This window comes from Myiozetetes cayanensis, unplaced genomic scaffold (assembly GCF_022539395.1).
Source record: "Myiozetetes cayanensis isolate MyiCay16 unplaced genomic scaffold, myiCay2020 scf2-11, whole genome shotgun sequence".
Taxonomy (NCBI): domain Eukaryota; kingdom Metazoa; phylum Chordata; class Aves; order Passeriformes; family Tyrannidae; genus Myiozetetes; species Myiozetetes cayanensis.
Window position 1 is genome coordinate 109,014,555 of NW_026087411.1, and position 6,881 is coordinate 109,021,435.

A 6,881-nucleotide genomic window follows, 5' to 3' on the forward strand; every position below is an offset into this window, starting at 1 on the left:
GCCCTTGGGGCTGTTAATCACGAGCAGAGCTGGTAAGATTCCCCAAATCACACACAATAAACTGACTCCTCAACATCAGCTCAGCGTTAAACCCCATTTGCTGGTATTTTTTGGTATGATGAAGAGTTTTTGTGCAAAGGTCTATTTCTCCACCATATGTTAGTCTGGCTCTACAGCCAAATGGCACATTTCAACGGGGGGGCAAGGTGGGGGATCTATAAGTCTCCCTTAAGAAGGGGAAGCATTGAATCCTGGGGGAATTCTGTTGGCATTGAGGAAGAGGAAGCCCAGCTTCGAGCCAGTCAGGATACTGAAACCACAAGGCCTAAGAGGAGGCAATGTGCCATGACAGGGAAATATAGTTTAATATCCCAAGGACAAGAACTGAAAGAATTTGAGTAAGTTCAACAAACTGAAACAGTATTTTGAGGCGAAAAACATTAAAATGCTTCATCCCATTTCAGACACACCAAAATGAATAATTTATAAATCCATCTATTTCAGGATTTAGGAATATAATTAATAACAGTAATTACTAAATAGTCAAAACCAACTGTAAAATCCAGCTTTTCAAGCCATTTGTAAGAAAAGCCAGTGTTAATAAAGTATCATTTTCCAAGGACAAGAAAGGGGGTTGTGCTGAACCATTAGTTGTGCTGCAGAGCTCGCAGGGCTCTGCTGTCTGGGATCTCTTGAAACAAAAGAACCCAAAGATTGAACCAAGGCAGCTACAGGTCTGGGGAGGTGGAAGAGGACACACAGATTTAGGTAGAAGAAATAATGAAAAAGTGCCAGTAAAATTTAACAGATTTGCAATAGATTTATTGTGCCAAAAACCAAACAGAGATTCAGCCCTCACATCTCTCTCTTACTTTCATAATTGCCTTAGGTTTTCTCTTGTGGCAGGTGGAATTAGACTATGCTCAACAACAACAACAGTAACAAAATATAGCAAAAATAAAGGAGCAAGATGCTATTTCTTCTCTGCTTGAAGGAAGGCCTGGGCAAGGAATGCCATGTGTTTTCCCATCTGTGCAGAAGTTTTTCTGATTTCTCTGGATCAAAATTTAAGGAAGGAGGGACACTAGGGATTTTACTTCAGAAAAAAATGTTGTACAGCACTAGCAAGAAAAGTTTCAGTGAAATTTTGCATCCCTATTCTTGTTTTCCACTGCAGGGATAAATAATGGATGAGCAACCTCATGTTTTATTGCCAAATGTAAATAAATGATTAATTTATTTTATAGGTGTATATATATATATTTAAAGAGCTGTTTGTAATCAAATGATAAATTTTACTAGCTCATGACCCAGAGTTTAGTTCATGCTCTGTGAGGATGAAAATTTACTGTATGAATCAGCAAAGAGTTCTGCTTTCTCAGCACATGGATAGGAATGGCTGATGTCTCGTGCACCGTTCAAACAGAAAACTCCTCATTTTCTGTTTCTGTGCTCCAGCTTTTCCTGTTAATAGTTACCACTGAGCATTAAATTGTCCAGCATTTTAGTAAAATCCTTTAGATTATGCTCTTGTAGGGGCAGTGTGTCTAGTGTTGGCCTAACAGCTGTTTGTGAGGCTCTTTGCACGCTTTCATGCCATGACTGTACAAACATCAAATGTTTTGAGTCCTGTGGAAGCTTATGAGAGGATTAGTTACAGGATAGCTTTTAAGACTTGAGTCCTTTTGGATGGAGGCTCCCACTCTGCTCACTCTTCATTTCACTTGCTTGCACTGAGGATTCCTCCACAGCCTCCTGGAGCTGTTGGAAATGCTCCCTTTGACTGCAGCAGGGTTTTGCATCAGCTGTGCAGAGGGACAAGAGTAGGCTATTTCCAAAATCATTGGCATGACTTGACTGAAATATAAGTGACTTTAGCCTTTTATACAGAGGTAGATAGCTTGAACAGTAATACAAGGAAAAATGCTAGAACAATCCTCAGGGTAATATCACTTCCATCAATCTTATATTTTGAGTCCAAATTTTTCCCAAGATCCATTCAGTTATTAATGGTGTTTTCAGGACAAAGAGGAGATAATGCCATACTTTTTGAGCTGTTTCATTTTGACCTTTCCTTCTTGTTTTTAAATTTCAGGACATAAAATAGGAAGGGAGACAGTTTGCATTTATTACACGAAGTTACCTTCTGAACTCAAAACTCAATTTCATGTTTGAAATTGAGCACCATCTCAGTTAAGTCAAAACTTCAGTCTCATTAACAACAAAAGATTAAATATGTAAGATTTGTCTTACACTTCTTAAGTATACAGTACTTCTAGTTACGAAATACTCAACATTTTGAAACGTGGAAGAGCTTGAAATGTATCCATGTGTTCAGCCAAACCACCTGCACACCATAATGTTGATTCTTTGAATTATGATTAACTGACAAAAAAAAAGAGAAAACTCAATTTCATTCTATTTTCTTGTTAGAATCTTCTATCCAACTGTGTTTTCTTAGCTAAGACAAATCCATCCTGCAGCAAATCGTGTGGTTAGGAACTTCTGTGCAATTTTAAGGTAGCAGATTCCTGAAAAGTATTTAAATCAGGCTTTTTAGTATGTTTGAGCTAAACAACCTCACTGGCTTCTGCAGTTAAACTTTGTCTGACCTTGATCAGTGCTGACAAGTAAGTGATGACTGCTTTTGAAACTTTCAGCCCAAGGGTATAAATATGAAACAACCCTCCAACACAAAAGCCTGAGATTTTCCTGACCAAAATAAGGACATTTCTACAGTCCATGTGTGGCCAAAAGACATAAGCAGGCACTTCCTGGGCACAACCTATTGTGTCATAATAAAGGTGGAAGAAAATAGGAGAAATGGATCATGCCTAAAAGTACCTACTTCTTTCTGCTGATGAGTAAGGAAGCTTGGGAGCTCTGGTTGATGCATGGATGGACTATTAGATGCTCTAGTTCATGCATAGATAACATTGCAGAGGTAAGGTGAGGTGAGTGTGATTCTGAAGGGATTTCTTTTAGAGCACATCTCCTCTGAGGATGACAGCCAACAGACAGAACAATGGGTACAGCCAAATATCCAGCAAACTTATTCCCAGGGAATAACAGGAAAACTACAAAGATCAGGTAGGGCACATCCTGACACCTTCCTGAAACCTAGAAACAAGTAGAATATTTTTATGAGCACCAGGGGGCTTCAGAACAAGCTGAGAGAACAGTCTGAGAATGTTTTGACAAATGCACCTACAGGGGAATCAGCAACAAAGTGTCTACCTAGAAGAGGTGCATTATTGCTATTTCATTGCTGATCCCAATGGAGTGACAACAATTAACTATTTTCGGTAGGGCCTCCATTACAATCCAGACTTAAAGCTGTATGTTTATTAACTTGGTGGGGAGTGGGGTGAAATCACAGAAAATTACCTAGACAGCATCTAAAAGTTGGTAATTTAACAGTGACTATTTCAGACAGTGCAATATACTTGCTCAGTGTAGTAATAAATTAAGTGCAGTTTGCCAAGTAATTTACCCAGTCCTCTTTTCATCATTTCAGCTTCAAAATGCTTTAAATAAACTGTGACATTGTGTAAATGACTGTGTATTTATTTAACCGTTTCTCCTAGACACTAATCATGCAAGCGAGATACTACCGGGTATTAAATGGACTATGCAAAATAGACACAAAATCCCAGACTTTAGGCTCTGTTCTATTAATTAGATATGAGTGATAAACTGTTCATAATTAAATGAGGAACATAAGGCGATGTAGATACTGTATATTCATTTTTCATATGAGATTTCATTTCACTGCTTGTACACTTCTTTCCAGGGAAGCAGCTGCTTTGTAAACAAACTTTGGGCTTTTTTAAGTACCCCCGCATGTCTGTGCATGGTTGAGTTAAGTAGTGATCACGTCATTTAATGCAGTTCTATTAAACTGTCCAGGTTACAGTGTTGCACCTTTAGTCAAAGTCTCTTTGTGCCAGTCCCGTGTGAATGGAGTGTTCAGCTGGAGCATCCTGATCCATAGGCATGCCCACACTTCATAGGCAGCACAACACACCAGCACAATGTTAGCAGCTCTCCAGTGCAAAATCTGTATGTAAAACTGCAAGCTTTACTGTGTAGTCAATTTAATCTCTTCATGCTAATTGATACTTGGATTTTTCTTTTTAAAAGTACAGTGTTATAATCATCAAATTTGCTATGTGTTCCCCTGCAGGTTGTTGTTTTGCTGAGTTTAGAACATTAAAATTCCATGTATGTGTTTAGATCCAAGCCTGCTGCATTTTCCACTCCTGCCAGTCAGAGTCACAGAAAATGATTAATAAATCATCAAATATTAATATCATCCCTTCAAGTCATAAAAGGCTGCAATATACATTTATGATTTTTAAACAAAAATTGATGACTATAGGGGTTTTTGTAATAGGTAACATAGTGGGAGGGGGGAGAGATAATCTGATGAATGCTGTTATTTATTTTAACTTTTATATTAGGTTCATGAAAAAAATATTCTCTCTATAACCTACTGAGATTTATCAGCCTGTGAAATTTTATAATAAAGAAAAGACTGATTTTTTAATTAAAGATTTGTCAAATAAAGAAAATAAGTGTGCATGTATTTTCTGTCTTTGGGGGACAGTCATGTGAAGTAAAGTGGTTTGCTTCATTAGCAGAGAGCCATGACAACACATTTCCTTGCTCTGTGCACATCTATTCCCACTGCCCTGGAATGAAAGCAGTTGCCAGTGCATGTGGATAAAACACACAACAAGACCACCTCTCTGAATGATTAACCTGGCATTAATTTCAAATTCAGCCTGCCCATTTTTGATGCATGTGCCTGATGTTCTGAAAGCCAGCAGGGCTGTGCCAGGGGATTGTGTCACTGTCACGCTGATGTGTGGCAGATTATCCCATCCTTACCTCTCCACCAACTACCCAGAGAAACCAAAGACACAAGGTTTGTGCTTTGATTTTTGCTCCACAAGAGGTAAGATGAATCCAAGGTCTGGATTTCCACGAGTGAGGTGAAATTCCTTGACAAGTCCTGCCAAAACCACCACATGCCACCACTTTTTCATATGGGAGGGACTTCTTAACACCACCAAGAAGGAGAGAATGCCCACCAGGTATGAACTAAATATCTGGAAGACAAGATTCAAACCTCCTAACAAATGTAAGGGGTTTTATGTTCTTATTTACTAAAATTTCTCTTGCCATTCTTGTTATCCTTGCAATCACTCACTCCCTCTTTGAAGGTCACTATGGTCCACATAGTACTGCTGAGAGCAGGAATTCCACAGACCATAAATCATCTGAAAAAAAAGAATACCCTATTCCAGGGTGTAAAATTTTCCACTACTTGATTTCTTGTTGGCCTTGTGCTGTAGATTTCTCTTTTGCTACCCCTAAATCAGTCATTGCTCTGCATACCCTCATCATGTTTCCTCTTGTAAGCATATTTAATGCTGTAGCATTAACAACCCATGTCAGAATCTCAGCCTTTCACTGGGATCACATTAATTAGGAAAACCCTCAAATTTCTATTCCTTTATTTTCTTTCATGGAAAATTCTCATGCCACTCCTGTGGCTCCTGAGACAGAAATGTATTTTTCAGAAGTAACTGTTTATTTTAGAAGCCTTGGGCACTGTGGCATTTTTGGCCTTTCAGAGGAAGGTTAACCCATTTCCTGGGTTTTGTTTCACTTTCCCTTCCTCTTTGCTCTTGTTTCCTTCATCTTTGAAACACTCATAATCAGCCTCATGCAAAAGGCATCTCTTTGCAGGCACAAATAGTCCATTAAGCCCATTTTGGAATACCTACAGTCTCTCATCTCTGCAAAAGCAGCACTAAGCAGTGGTCAGAAGATATTGCCTGGACCACAGTTTATAACAGCTGCAATGTTGAAAATCAGTTTCCTGACACCCTTTCCACATTAATACCTACAAAAAAAATTGCAGCAGCTCTAAAATATTTAGGCCATTTTTATACTATTTAAGCTTTGGTACTTCCTGTTTTGCCTGTTTCATGTCATTGCCTTTGTTTTCACCTCAAACTGTTTTGCAAAGACCCCATCAATTTTCTTTGAACATTTGTGAATAAAGGTGAGGACTTTTACTGGGATATCAATAGCAACTGTAGCTGAAAACTTCTGTCTGTGGGGAACAGAAGTTCTCAAGGCCTGGGATGCATTCTCTTCTCAGGAAGCTGTGCCATGACTGATTTGAAGTTAATCTCTGATGTAGCTCCATACATGCAAACACCCAAGCAAGAGTGAGAACATGGAGATGATTTCCCTATGCAAAATTCAGTGTGGTGAATTCCCTGAGTTCGTCCCTAAGTCAGGTGAACTGGTTCCCATCTCGTCTGTTTAACAGTGGAGAAGAGCATCCAAAGAGGGTCATATTTGAAACATTTGAAGTTTTATAAGTCAGTCTCACTTTGCATCATGGTAAGGGTGGAAGGATTTTGCAGTGGTTACAATCCTGGATCTGCTATTTGCATGGGACAGGAGGTCATGGGGCTAAGCAGGGAAACACAGCCCAGACTCCCCTTCCAGCTGAGACACTTGCTGAAATGCACACCCTTCAAAAATGGGATCCTCTCCTGATATAGTGCTCTGCATTCTGCATTTACCAGTGTCAGTGTTAGTAAATTGATATAGAGGGAAAAATTTATACAGAGCATGTGTTTTCAGCACACCAAATCACACTGTCTCCAGTAATAAGGGTGGTTGCAAATGAGAAGCTGGTTCAATGAGATTGCTCAGCACAGCTTTCTGTGATGACTAAATTCTCCGGGATCTCCAAAGGATCCTAAAATCCGCATTTTTCTGCTATACATTATGTATAAATATGAATTTCTAATCAAGATATGCACTCTCCTCCTGGTATATATAGAACAGTCCTG